Source organism: Temnothorax longispinosus, chromosome 7 (assembly GCF_030848805.1).
Source record: "Temnothorax longispinosus isolate EJ_2023e chromosome 7, Tlon_JGU_v1, whole genome shotgun sequence".
Lineage (NCBI taxonomy): Eukaryota > Metazoa > Arthropoda > Insecta > Hymenoptera > Formicidae > Temnothorax > Temnothorax longispinosus.
This window is the reverse complement of record NC_092364.1, coordinates 12,685,609-12,700,344: the sequence shown is the minus strand read 5'-3', so window position 1 is coordinate 12,700,344 and position 14,736 is coordinate 12,685,609. Positions and strand designations below refer to the sequence as shown.

At 40.3% G+C, this 14,736-nt stretch overlaps 1 long non-coding RNA gene across 1 annotated transcript in view; it reads right to left on the bottom strand.

Annotated features, from left to right (window-relative positions):
• The window catches only part of LOC139816686 (uncharacterized), a 192,810-nt gene extending 181,594 nt beyond the window's left edge, over positions 1-11,216 (bottom strand). The window contains exon 1 of the long non-coding RNA XR_011733063.1: positions 10,944-11,216. This is a non-coding gene — a long non-coding RNA (uncharacterized lncRNA). The remainder of the gene's footprint in view (positions 1-10,943) is intronic.
• Between the last annotated feature and the right edge of the window lie 3,520 nt (positions 11,217-14,736).

Here is a 14,736-nt window from a genome sequence, read left to right as displayed (position 1 = left end):
TCAGAACTACATCGCTGTCGACGTAGTTTAAAGGCAAAGTCGAGAGAGAAAACGAAGAGGAGAATGCGAGAACACGTTGAAACCGGTGTCGATTGACTCTCTGGAGAGATGCTTAGAAAGCGCCACGGCCGAGAGATCAAGATTAGAATCGAATTTGCCCGTGCCTGGATTGAAATCCTGGGCATATAGAAGCGCCGTTACCTAAATCGAAGAATCGGCAAAAAGTTCTTTGACAGCGTCTCGCCCTCCTTATCCAAATCGCGGCATTCAAATCGGCTCAATGCGCGAAATATTCTTCTTTCCTCCTCCTTATCGCTGGCGACGGGGCGTCTGCTCGCGAGAGTTCCGAATCGGCCACTTATCAAAAGTACCCTTACCCTCTCTCTCGCCGTCCTCGTATCCCGTCGAAAGCACTTCCGAGAAAATACTTGGAGGAAATATCTGAAAATATCCGCGACGGTCGCAGGCGCCGAGCAAAAACAGGATGCATCGATATTCACCGAAAGAACTTGCACCGCGCCCACGCCGCGCCGTTGTAAAGGTCGGAGTCGCTCTCTCGCGCGACGGCTAAAGTTTGCAGCAAGAATCGTTCTAAGCTAAATTCCCCAGTAGCCGAGAAGTATGCGCGAAAGGAACTCGCGGGGTGAGGGGGAGCGAGAAAGGGCAGGGAAAGGGGGAAGAAAATGCCAAAAGGAGAGACAGGAAGAAGCGGCCGGCGCGGAATAGGATTCTGTGGCGCAGCATTAAAAGTTGGCAAGTGCAAAGTTTCTTGCGGGATGATCCCGGTAACGGGCGTGCAGTAGCACTCTTAATCCTGTTACCTGCAGCCAATTTTTCTCCGTCCCTTCTTTTTTTTCCGTTTCCTGATCCTCTCCAGACGCGCTACCCCCTTGTCTTTCTTCCCTCTTCCCTCTCTCCTCCCCCCTTCTCTTCTTCTCGCGTTCTCCATGTCGCCTTACACGCGAGCTGTTCTCTATACCGGTTCTTTCAGCCTTTCTTATCCGCGCGTCTACATAATGCGTTACGCCACTGTTATCCTTTTCCTTTTCCGTGTGCCTTATAGCGCGTACACCTTTGTTCGTTCGCTTCAATACGCGGAAAAACGCGGAGCATTTTTATTTTGCCGCCGCACGACGACGTATGTATAATATGTTACGTACGAAACTTTTATACTAAATTTCGGACGACACGTTAAAAATTCGAACGCTTAGACGACGCACGCTAGCCTCGGAGTTTCGAGCGAACGCTCAGTTTCCTGTAAATGTTTATCTTATCGGACGACCCTTGGAGGGTTGCGGGCCAGATGGGGCCCAAAACTACGCTTCTAGAATGTTCTAGAAGCTTCTAGAAAACCTCCCCCCTTAAGACGCGTAGAAATGGCGGAAATCTCACGCGGGAGATTCTGGTCATTTTTGGGTATAAATAGGGCGGAAAAACGCCGCGAAGTGTCAGATAGTTCCGAGCTTCGATTTTTTACACATATTCCTTCGGCTCTAGCATTCCAATTGCTCAGCCATTCCTAAATCTCACTCAATTTCAAACAGTCAGTTCCTACATTTGACTGTACTTCTAAATCCGAGCATTCGCGCTCGATCTTGGGACTTAGTCTCCGTATTTTAAGACCGCGCCTCACGCATAACTTACTTGTATTAAATTTTAAGAATAAAGGTAAGATAAGTTTGAAAAAGAATAAGCTCGAAATCTGGAATTTCATCTCGTGTTAAATTCTTAATCGATCACTTCTAAGATTTGACTCGCAGTTGTCGCTGACATAGTGCGTGGCGATTGGTCCTGAGCGCTGACAAAGAGTGTGGCGAGCAAGTACCTTTGCTGCCGAAAGCGTGGCGATTACGGGGTTGATCTTTAGAATCACTATTAATTCCCGAAAGTGAATTTGGTCTTTACGCTGCCGATCTGAGCGCTGACGAAGAGTGTGGCGAGCAGAGTGTGGCGGATTAGCTTTTGAGCGCTGACGAAGAGTGTGGCGAGCTATAAAATTCATTTTCGAGGATCCGGGTTAGATGACGAAAAAGGGAGGCAGATGAACTCAAATCAAAAGAATTAGGTTCCAGATTAAACAAGCAGCAATTTCTAATCAAGATCCTCTCCCCCTCCTCTACCAATTGCGAAAACTAGAAAACGCACCTCCATTTAAACCTATTCCTGTCAACTTCGACATCGATTAATCCTCATTTTAATCAGATAAACAAAAGTGATCCTCGTTATAAAGTTTATAAACTCAGATATCTTTTCGGTCCCGAATAACAATAATAATAATAATAATATCTTTTACACGACTTGTTCAAATCCCTGGTAAATTGCTTAAATGCATTGACCAAAAAAACGGACGAACGATAACAGTCAGAACGTGACAAATACATACTAACGAAGTACGTTTCTGAAATAACCGCTTGAAAGCAAGCTATCAAAATTTGTCTTTGGAGACTATGATTTTTCTAATAAATGGACAAACTGATGGTTTTTTAAGTTGCGATAACATTAAAGTGTCTGCGAATCAGTATACTCTCTAAAAGTCGAAAAGTAAAATATCACTCAAAACGAGTGAAATGCAAGTGTAACGAAAAATGAAAATTGAGCCTGTGCACTTTGAGTGATTCGTCACTCTGAGAAAGAGTAAAATTGCGCTCTATAAGTTGGAGTGAAATCGCACTCCATTTAAATGAAGATCAGTGTCTATGGAAGTGAATTATGTTACTCTACAATTTTGAGTGAAAAATTTCACTCTGTTAAAGTCATTTATCAGTTGATCTTCAGTGACTTGTGATTCACTATAGCTTTAGCGTAAGATCGTATCACTCTGGTAGAGTAGTCGCTCTAAAAATTTGAGTGAAAAATTCACTCCTACCTTATGAGTACCCGCGTTTACTCAAATTAGAGTAACAACCTTTTTCTTTTGGAATGACTATCGCAATCATTCTGATATATTAGTGGCAAAACCATCCTATCAGATTTAGAGAGTATATATGGCAAAAATTACATTTGTTTAATATATAGTTAATCCCAATTAAATTCATTATAACCTTCTACCTTTCAAACATTACTACTACTTTTGTTGATTAACTGCCACTAGTCAAATTGCCAATTCTAGTACAACACTCTATGGAATTTCGAATAATGAAAAATAATCATCTAGATTTTAGAAATATACCCTATTCTCTTGAGTCAGGTGCAGCATAAGAGAGATTTCTCTCAATAAAATGAGGATCCTGCCATAAATATAGCGAAATGTAATCAAGCTTCGTGGTTTCCGTGATCCTTGAAACCTACTACGGGGCACGTTTCACGCCAGGAAATATAAGCTACCCACCCAAAGCAAATAACAGCGGATCACACTGGGTGATATTGAAATAAACATTTAGCGTCACGCGTATTTCGTCCTGTGCGAGTAAAACGGGACGCTTAACGAGGCGCTATTATGTGCGGGCAAACACATCGGAGAAAGTATGAATAATTAAAAACTGCAATACCGTTGAAATAGGTAATCTAACGTGAAAATACTGTAAAACTGCGCCGTGAAAAGCGTCGTGACCGGACCAAAAGTAACCGGGACATTTCGTCATCGTGTATAAAGATACAAATTTTCTCAACACCGAGTTGACAAACGACGTGGAAATTATTTCAACGAAACTAAGAGAAAATCCGTTTTAATTAAGCGTTCTAAGTCAATTAGTGGCAATTAGTGTTGGGCAAGCAATTTATTGCGAGACTGATTTAATTTCCTAGATGTGACAGGAAGATATCGCGTCGAGTTGCTCCGAAGATAACAGGACTTTAATTAATTTGAATATTTTGGAATATGATTAAATTTACTTATTACGTTGTTGATTGTCGTAACAACTTTGACAATAATAAACTAACTATTAAAAAAGATTTTTAATAGATTCTATAATCTCTTTATAGGTAATATATTCTATTAAGTATTAAATTCTGCGTGTTTATTTTTATTATTAGTATGTAGCTTTAAGTTTGCGACAGAGCGTCGATGGAAGAGCGCCATAATGTGTTCCATGCGGGCGCGATTGTATGTGTGTAGCATATCTATTGTTTTTCGCTCGGTGCTTCTTCCCGCGCGTACTTCCCGCTAATTCTTCCGCCATCTCTCACACGTACGGCCACGTATTTTATATACACCGTTATAAGTCTCAGTTCTTTTGCTATTATTGTTACTTTCGCTATAATAAAAGTGATCAATACGGTCAACAGTCCTCTAGTTATTCCTTCGCTCTGTACAAGTGCATACTCCTGAGATCCAGGAAAGATAATCTCAACATATTCGCATATTCACATAATCTATATGTAACCTTACGATCGCGTTGGAGCTAGCGGTTTTAAACTCGGAAGTGATGTCTGACGCAGCTTTCCCATCGATGGCGGGATCACTTATCTGATTCCACCTTTTCCGCCGTCGTGGGATAAAAGTATCGGGCTAGCCGGGCTACGTAAAAGACGTAGGAAACGGGTACTTGAAATCGAACAAAGGCTTTCACAGTAAATGGTACCGCGCGTCTATACCTGCTTGAAAAACCCTTCCTCCGGCTATCCTCCCGATTACGCGCGCCGTTCGGAAACTTCTTTACGACGGATCGAGGACGACGACGTTCGGAACTCTCTCTGAAACGACGACTTCCTAGTCACGAAATTGGTGAAGTAGCATTGGGAAAGCGTGTACTCGCACGAGACTCCTTCGATAAACGTAAAAACGCTCTATGGATTTAAGTTTTATAGCTTCGTGACGTTCAACAAATTCAGATAGATAGGACACATCGCCCACTTTTTAACATTATATATTTTAAAGCCGCTTTCGCAGTAGCTTTCAAGTTATAAGCGAACATAAAGGATTTCTGATGATTAACCCGCAGAGATAAAACGATAATAAAAATTTAGTTCTCCGTTTCAAATGGGTTTACATATTAGCGGAGTCTCGAATCTTGAGGCTTAGACGAGATGTAGAGAAGAGCATTGACAATCAAGAGATTACTAAAGAAGATGATTGTTGCCTAATTATGCAAATAACAAAGAAGCTTAAAAATCTACGCGAATATAAGAAATCAAAGAGACAAGGGATGAAATATTGTCTGGCGCAAAACACAATCCTCGGAAAAATCGTTTAGATAAAATTTAAGTGCACAACATACGAATCTCACGCGTGCATTCGCGGGATGTGTAACAACGTGGGATATGAATCCGCGAGCTTATGGTATACCGTCCCGCACGATTTATGATTTTTCCCTCGACAGCGGGAACGGGAAATCTCTCCTACAGACCAAAATATGATTCCACTAGAGCGCCTCGTGTCGTTGCATTAATATATGGTTCTCTATTTTTCCGAGAGCGCCTTCCGAGAACGCACGCAGCGTGTGTCTTTTGAAATATTTTATGTCGTTCGTACGACTAGAAAGCAAATGAAGTGCACAGATATGTTACGTCGGGTGCACGTACGGGTCACAACAATGTCGTCGGTTTCCAACGCTTAACCAAATAAATTAGATTAACGGTATTCGGTGCATAATAATTATTGCCTCCGCAACGCGTCGTCGAGCAAATTACCCGAGCAGGAAGACCGGGAAGGAAGTTGGCGCGTCTGGCAGAGGAAAACAGGAGATAAGGGAAATGAGAGAAAGACGAGGCTGATCAGCGCGTTGTAATTTAAAAAGTTCCTTCGTCCCCCGTGAAATTGATAAATCGCGCGAGGCGACTCTTGCCTTCCCCGTACCTCTCCTCATCTTCCTCCTCCTTCTGCTCCTCACCCCCTTCAGAACGAGGTCTTCGAGCGGGCGCAATCAGGGATAATATGCCTCTAGGAGTAATAAGTTGAAAAGTCCATTTTTCTACGGTTCCCGTCTTTCGCGATTGCAGCATCTACGGATTCCTCTAATTTCATGGAACGAAGCTTAAATGATTCTCCGAAAGTTTTCCTCTTCCCTTGCATTGGCCTCGCGATCCCAATTACGCGATTGCAACGTCATGTAGCGAATAAAACTTACGAGCATCGATATGTAACGTATGCGTGTATTTAAAAAGTACAATAGGAGGTAAATATAGAAACACATCCTTTTAAGAGCGCAACGTAAAAGCAAAAGCCGTTCGCTTTTGAGAAAGAATAAATATATTCAGGTTGACACTTTAAGCATAAAATAATATAAAACTTTTTCTTAAACAATCTTGGTTTAAAAAAATACAAGTCAAAAATTGTATTTGGAACGTTTACTTTAAGCTGCAATTCGTACAGCTTATTTTTCAAAAGTTACGCAGATATAAATTTGTAAAAATCAATAATTTTATTTTCTCCTCGCTCGTCGAGTATAAATTCACACGTTTGCGTATCGAATCCGAAAATCGGTCCGTGTTTTTTTTTCCAAATGGTATACTCGGCCCTCTAATGCAGGATACAGCACGCTCTATGGATAAAGGTACCACGAAGACGTTTTCTCGCGGGTATTAGCGTCATCCCTTTGCCGAAGATTGATGGAGGCGGCCTGACAGAACCACCCTCCGGTCTTCTCTGTTTGCTCGTCCCCCGCCGCCCTGTCGCGCCATCCCTCTTGCATGAAAAAAAAATCATCCTCCTCCTCCCCGTGGCCAACGTCCTTTCCTATAAATGGCTGTAGTCCATGTCGATATTTATTACGGAATTGATCGGAATAGGCCGAAGATACTAACAATAAGAGATATTAGATGAAAGTTAAGGTACAGCTGGCGAAGTGTTCGATAGAGCGAAAGAAATTGCAAAGGAAGATCGTCAAATATTTAACATCGAACGTGATGTACGTTGAGGAAAAAATAAAAAGACACGTCGCATCGAGCTCAAGTATTAAATTCAATACAATTGGTAGTTTGCCAGTATGAAATAATAAAACTAAGACGTGTGCATCGGCCTAACTGGCAATAATTTATTACTCTATTGGTCATTATAATCGTCAAGACAATAGTATTAAACTTCAAGTATTAAACTTCATAGCACGATGATTGTATTATCATTCTCTCACGGACTACACAATCGCCTATTTGGCTGGCTTTAGTCGAGCTCTAGTCTTTAGAAGAAACGTTTATATCGCGAACGAAAATATTCAACACCACGCAAAATTCTGCCGGCTCCCATTCTAATGCGTATTCGTATTGTATGATAGTTGTTACTATATTGTTACTATATTTTGCTATAATAATATGTAATAGGCTGGTATGGTGAAATCTGGCAGTATCGCGGTGCAACGTACCGTGAATGTACGTACGTCTGACTTATTGAACGCAAACTTGTTATGAGACTTTAGTGCGTGATACGGATTCGCGCAATCCCATAAACGTTAGCCACATATCTATAAATATATCAGGCCACATTCCGCCGAATTTATGGCAAGACCGTTCATGGAATTTCAAAAGTCAGATTTCCAACGGCGCGCGATACTTTTCCGTCTTCCTGACGCGTGAAAAGTGGATTTGTCGTCTCACAGGGGCTCACTAAATTTTCCAGAAACTTATATACCATCCCGCGAAATATACAGACACGTGAAGAACTTTGCGCGCGCTCTCACATGCCGAAATTCGTATCGATGGTATAAAGAGAGGTATATGATAACTATCTCTCGTGAGAAATATCGATTGGACGGTGAGCATTATACGGACCTAGTTACGTTCGGAATACGGTATTAGTACGGGGCACAGTATCAAGATAAAGATCGAGTTAATGCTTTCATTTTTCTTTGTTAGAGCGTGCATCAATTGTGCCCACGACTGACTGACAATTATTTATTACACTAGTAATAATCTTCTTACGATAAAAATTTTAAAGACGCTTTTAAAACATATCAAGAATCCAAGAATTTATTTAAAAAATAAAAGCTTCCAAAATATACGAGAACGTAATATTTAAATACTAGATTTTGAGCCCGCGCGAAGCGCGGGCTCAAAATCTGTTCCCCTCTCCCCAAACTCACTCATTAATTAGAAGCACCAATAGAACTTCATAAAACCCAATTTTCAATCCCATAGTAGCCATCTCCATAAAATTAGTAATTTTTTGGTACCAATTTCATCAAAATCATCAACAAAAAATTAGAAAAATTTTGGCATCGGTTTCAAGAAAATCGATCCATTAATAAAAAATTAAACTTATCCTCCAAAAATTTAAAAAATTTTGGCACTGGTTTAAAAAAAATCGATCAATTAATACTTATTATTTCTCAACAAAAAATTATCCATAAAAATTATCTATTAAAAAAATTATCCATAAAAAAATTCAGCTTGATATCTCAAAGTTTGCGGAAATTGAAGCAATCACGTATATTTTTTTTTAACAGAAATCGTAAACCATTAGCTTTACTATTAGCTAATTCTTTACTATTAGCAATTTTTCTAATTCTATTACATTCTTTAGTTCTTTCTACCCCTATCTATATATATAAGTACCTGACGTCTGTATGTACGTATGTCTGTCTGTCTGATCGCGAATTACTTGTTATTTTCCGAGAAATTGGAAAAATTTCGTAACCGGTTTCCAAAAACTGGTCTTAATCGCTCACGACAGTCACGAATTGAAGTGACTGGTTAATTCCCGAAAAATTTGAAAAATTTCTGATACCGGTTTCCAAAAAGATCGGTAACAAATCCTACATACAACATATTTCATTTAAAACTAATCGACCTATGAACAATTTAATTCCCGAAAATTATAAAAAAAGATTTATTTTTTTTTTACCTTTGCAGCTTTCTCCATTTCATAATTTAGTGCTGCTCTTAACAATAGATTATCCTGACCGTCTTCTAATGTACATTTTTTAAAAAATCACGTATATTTTTTTAAACAAATATTGGAAACATTTCAAGAAAATCAGTACATTAATGAAAAATTAAACTCGCGCGGTTTCAAAAAAATTAGCATATACAATTCTTTGAGATTCAGTCAATTAATTTCCAAGAAATTGGAAAATTTTCTGATACCGATTTCCCCAAACATCGGTAACAAAAAATTATACACTTTATGGCAATCCCCGGGAAATTTTACCCCTACTTCATATAATTCTTTAAGATTCGGTCAATTATTTCCCGAAAAATTAGAGAAATAAAAAAAATCGGTTTCCAGAAAATCGGTAGCAAAAAATTGGCCGCGACATTTTCATCCCCGGAAAATTCTACCCCTGTTTCATATACTTTTGGTAAAAATTCGGTCCACTAACGAATGAGTAGTTCGCGTACAGACAGACAGACAGACAGACGTGACTTATATATATAGATATTAGAGTCAAATATATTAAAGTTAAATCCACACAATGCATAAAATAAAAAATTCTATTTTTCTAGTATTACTAACATTCCTAAATGATGATAAATTACTTGTCGAAATTCATAATTAAGAGTAGTTTATGAGCATTGTTTGTTTAAAGCGTTCACGATTATTTATTTAAGCACGAGGGAGATTTTATTTTATTTCCGCATGAGAGAGATTTTATTGCTTCTTGAGTATTCGACAAATATTTACGCTTCACGCGAGTCTAATGAAACCGAGCCACGAAATACGAGTACGGCCGAATGTCCGGCTTAATATGTTTCCATAGCAATAACATGTATAGGTAAGCGTGGCACGTATTCGACGAGTGCGAATTCAGGACATATCGGTGACGTAAAGTGCTGCTGCAAACAGGGAGTAAATGGGTTAATGGGCTTTCTGGAAAACGGCCGACTACGGGGAATTCCACGTTTCTGCCAGTAATTAGACGTTCACCGTTCCTTCCTCCATTCTCACGAAAGCTCAGTCTGTACCTTTACCATCAATATCATCCATACCTTTATCCCTCCCTCCCTCTCTCTCTCCCTATTCCCTTTTCTTTTATCTTATGTCCTTCCAATTACGTGCCTTTGCTCTGTCTCCCTATCACGTGTGCATACATAACTATATTTGTTAATCGAGCCGAAAGGGGAATCTTTGGTCCATTCTCTGTTTATTCCCGGAAGTTCCAACTGTTCGTTCAAAGACCGTGCCTCGTTTAACCTCGATTCGCCTATCGGGCTAGAGCATCCCGCCGATTAAACTCGTCGAACAAGCCGACCGGAGCAGGTCGAAGTTTCGGCAGTTTGCGTATATCTTCCGTAGGAGTACTAAAGCGAAGCTTCTTTCTCAGCTAAGCGGACGTTCGTGAATCTGTTGGAAGTACTTGTGAGAGTGGTTCTGCAGGTCACGAAGAAACACACTCATTGTTATTAGATGTACTATTCAAACGTCGTCGGAATAAAGGATTTATATAGATAAGGCGATTGTTCATTAAAAACTCCTAATCATCGTGCTAGGTACTCTGGAGGGCAACAAAAACTTTAAACATAATTCTACTGTTCTACTGTTCTACTACTGTCACAATAGTGTCTTTACAGAAGCGCAATAGAGGCGAAGAAACGCAGTTACGAAGGCAGCAATCTAGTCAATCAAGTCAATTGAGCGGACGAGCTTAACCGCGCTGGAAACACGAAGTGGTTGCCAGCGGAACGAGGACTGGCGCGGTGTGGTGCGGAGGAGCGGAGGAAGAGAACGAGGCGGGAGACGAGGCAGGGCAGACGGGCCAGGAATTTATCATTTCGTAGTTGAAGTGCCGTAGTGGCGACAAGGCTGAAATTGCAGTATTTGGGAGTCGAGTGGAGGCTCGAAAGGAGAGGAATGGAGTGGAGATTGGGGGAAAGAGCGACAGGGAATAGAGGACAAGAAGGAGGCAGGCTTATGTAGGAAGTACCTGGATGTGGAAAGAGATGGAGACTGGGATGCGCCAAGGAGGAGTGCAACGGAAGCGGTGAGCGCTAAAGAGAAAGAGAAAGAGTGCGAGAGAGAGAGAGAGAGAGAGAGAGAGAAAGGATAGAATTGTTAGAGAGTACCGTGGAATGCAGTTAGAGAGAGAAGGAAACAAGCTGCGATCGTAAGCGACAATTCTCTGGTAGCCACTCACGTCACCCCCTCCTCTCGCGTCTCCGTCAACCACCCCCTTTCGATGTTCCTCTCTTTCGCTCTTTCCGCTCTGCTGACAGTAGTCGCGTCCCGCTACTAGTCAGCCTGGCCGCGCCACTGGCTCACTACACCTCTACCTACATCACTACCGCACTGCGACAATTTGATAGTTCGATCAGAGACTATGAGGCATATCCTCCGGCTTTGTTCTCCATTCTCCACTTTCGCCTTCTCCTGCTGCTCTCCCACCTCCTTCGTTTTCCGCTACCTCTCGGTCTGTCCAGTCCTAAGGCTGAGTTTCCACTGAGCGCGTCACGCGTCGCGTCGTCACAAGTTAACCAATCAAAACATCCCATTTCATTACATTCTTGTGACGGGATCGAAATGGGATGTTTTGATTGGATGACGCGACGCGTGACGCGCTCAGTGGAAACTCAGCCTAAGTACCAATTCAACGAAATTGTTGTGTCATTCAACTGTTGCGGCATCATTAGGCGTCACAGACAGAGAAATTTTCATGTTTGGATGCTACGAGAAGCAGACAGAAAGAAAAAGAGAAAGAAGGAAAGAAGAAGGAAGAGAGAGGGAGAGAGGAGGTAAGGGAGAGAGTGAAAGAAGAAACAGGAAAAAGAGAAAGAAGGGGTGGAAGGGAGGGAGGTATGATAGCATAAACGATGAATTGTTATGGCACTGAGTTATTTACGATCTATCTGCGTGTCAAATATGACAGATTGTTAGCGCGAAAAAATATACTACGAATAGGGGTGGGGGCATCACGTTTCTCGACAAAGTTCTAATTATCTCGATATTCTTCAAGTCTAAATGTTTCGAATCTCTTGTAAGACATACACAGAGAAAAAGATTTCTTTGAGTTTAATAAATTTTATTGCATCCAAACAAAGGACCCCGCACACATCACAGAGAAAATTGGCCTCTTCCGTCGAATGTGCTGAAATTGTAGTATGATGTAGTTCATGTCGTCCTGATCAAAAGTTATAATGGGCTCGAGGTCAAAGAATGGACAGTTTCCGAGATACGGGGGGGGGGTCAAAGGTTAATAATAGGTCCATTTACATCAAAACTCAGATAATTGTCACTTGTGACGTCGTTCTATCCTGTTTGGCAATTAATGAATAATAAAGACCGAATGACATCACAAGTGAGAATTATCTGAGTTTTGATGTAAATGGAAAACAACTAATAGTGCCTATCTTACTCGAAAATTCTATTCTTTGTGTATATCCGCATGTGAGCAGTATTTTTGTGTGCGTATGTGCCATTCTACGTATGTATGTGTGAGCGTAGCCTGGTTTGATACATGGCAATAGTAATATGGCGTTTGCAATATGGCCACCTACAAAACTAGTGCACGGATCGAGATCAAACTTAGCCAGCATGTTCACCGTCGAAAAAAGGTTTCATTTTTATTTAAGCATGTGTACCATGAGTGGCCATCTGATCTCGTACTCTCCGGTGTGACACAATGGCAGAGTTTCAAGATTGGTGATAGCTAATGAAGACAATCGGTGTAGCCTGCAGAGCCGAAACTCGCCGCGAAATGAGATTCGGCTTCAAATAATAAAGCGAGCCGATTCTCGACGACTCGACCTACGAAGCTACGTGTTCACATACAAATACACATACATATGCAGAATATACGCGCACAACGACACTGCTCACGTGCGGATATACACAAAGAATAAAATTTTTGAATAAGGCACTATTATTGACCTTTGACCTCTCGTATCTCGGAAACTTTCCATTCTTTGACCTCGGCCTCATTATGAATTTTGATCAGGACGACATGAACTACATCATACTACAATTTCAGCAAATTCGACGGAAGGCCAATTTTCCCTGTGATGTGTGCGGGGTCCTTTGATGATTGGACTGGTCTAAACAAACTACTGTTTCGATCAATAACTACGATTGTTTGATTTTTCAACGAATATATCTCTTCGTCTTAAATTAAAAATTGTTTGAAACAAAAGACATATTTTCTTTAGCTTCAATGATGCTATTGTTTTATTCAAACAGTATCAATGCTTCATAGAAAATGTTTGAAAGAAATGCATTGCTTCCCACAAATAATTAGCTTATTTTACTTAAACATTTATTTATTATTTATTTATTTATATAATATGGCGGTCGATCGACATGTATAACTAAATTAATAATAAATGATTGTCATATCCATTACGCGAGTAACCCAAATGATGGATTTCAATTATGTGTAGGACTGCGAGTGTTAGACGTTTTCGCCGTGGGCTCTTATACTTACATATATGGTCTCTAGTCGGATTTCACAGGTGATGAGGAATTAGGCCGCGCAGCCGCCTACCAGTGAAAGCGCTTATCACTCACGGTGGTTCCGGCGGAATTTGGGCCAAAAATTGTAATAATTGTTCTAAACAAGCAAATTTTTGCATGAAGCAATATTTTTCGACGTATTTTACCATTTTCACATAAAAAAATTATTTAATTTTACAGATTCATTCTAACCAAATAATATATTATTTAGTTGAAAGATATTACTTCAAATAATAGTGTTCTTTCCATTAAATAATATAATTTTCTTCAAATAAAATAACAAAATTTTTATTTAAAAAAGTAATGTTTTGTATAAGCATATGTTGTTTCAATGAAACAAATTTTAGTCAAACAAATATAGGAATACTAAATATAAAGAAACCTTTTTGTTTTAAAATTTCTCAAAATAATCTTTTATGATTAAAATTGTAGTTATAATTATATAATACATGAATATGGTATATTTACTCGTGATTATTTTTACAATCGAGAATACATCTCGGAGCACTAAAATACAGAGGACTCAGAGCTTACTTCGCGAAAGGAACGGCGTCCGCTCGCGGCGCTCGCGCCGAGGGGTTAACACTCGACCGAATGGGATTAGGGAACGATAGAATTCCTTATTCACGATCGAATATATCTGCACCCGTCATCTTCCCGTGGATCCCAAGTTCAAGATATGTGCGCGATATATATGCTGCCTCACGTCATGAAGCGGCGGGAGGGGAGGGGGGAGCGTCAATAATCCGGCCGTTTCACAAAGGGACGCGACGGCAGGATGAATCGTCGAAGAGGCACGATGCCGATGCCTTTACCGAAGCGAGGCACCTCGAGGCAGTGCTCCTTCCAGGCCACGCCCCGGATGCCTTTGCCTACCTCGTGTCAATGGGGACGAGGGCCTTATTAGAATCGACGGTAATTCGACGACGGGGAAGTTTGTTGATGAGGATTCTAGCTACAGGCAGTCGTTTGAAGCCGACGTCGGAGCTGTGAAAGGGAATGATAGCAGCCTCACACAAGAAATGTTTTGATTGTCATAAATATCTGTTAAAAAGACCTAAGAAGCTGAGCGAGAGCCTACGGATAAACAAATCGACAGACGACTTAAGCCATATTAATCGTTTCGAAATCCTGAATAAAAAATATATATTTTTTATTTTATACTATTGATAACTTTTTATTTTATACTATTGATATATTTATTTAATAAAATAGATACTTAATTTCGTTAATCATATTTCTACTTGTCGCCATTTTCCCGCATTTCATCACGTTATTACATTTCAATAAATCTAATAATTACTATTAAGAAGTAATTAATATATTTGTTATTTTCCTAATTTACATTCAATTGCGCCGGTTGTCATATGTATTAGTTGTCGAGAATTCTTGCGGATTTGGAACAAAAACTTAAATCCCTGAGGAGGGACGCCACCGTTGAGAGCATGAAGTTTTGGAAACTCGTCGAGTTTGGTTCGACATAT